We start from the raw sequence: 207 nt of genomic DNA, 5'->3' as shown, positions 1-207 counted from the left end.
ACCCAGTCGGTGGCTCGCAACAAAATTTGGTGCTCAAAAAAAATATTTGGTGTGGTTGAGTAGGAGTAACATGTTGTGTGGGTCCTTGGACACACGAGAGTAAGTACACGCCCAATTATGTGTGGCGTTCAACTTAAAAAAGAATAGGGAGTACAACTGTTTTATCTGTCGCTCTACTGCACTCGCGTGCAGCTATAGTACTCGTGT

The sequence above is a fragment of the Triticum aestivum genome, chromosome 5A (assembly GCF_018294505.1).
Source record: "Triticum aestivum cultivar Chinese Spring chromosome 5A, IWGSC CS RefSeq v2.1, whole genome shotgun sequence".
In the NCBI taxonomy this organism is placed as follows: Eukaryota; Viridiplantae; Streptophyta; class Magnoliopsida; order Poales; family Poaceae; genus Triticum; species Triticum aestivum.
The sequence above is the reverse complement of the archived record's forward strand: the minus strand, read 5'-3'. Positions refer to the sequence as shown.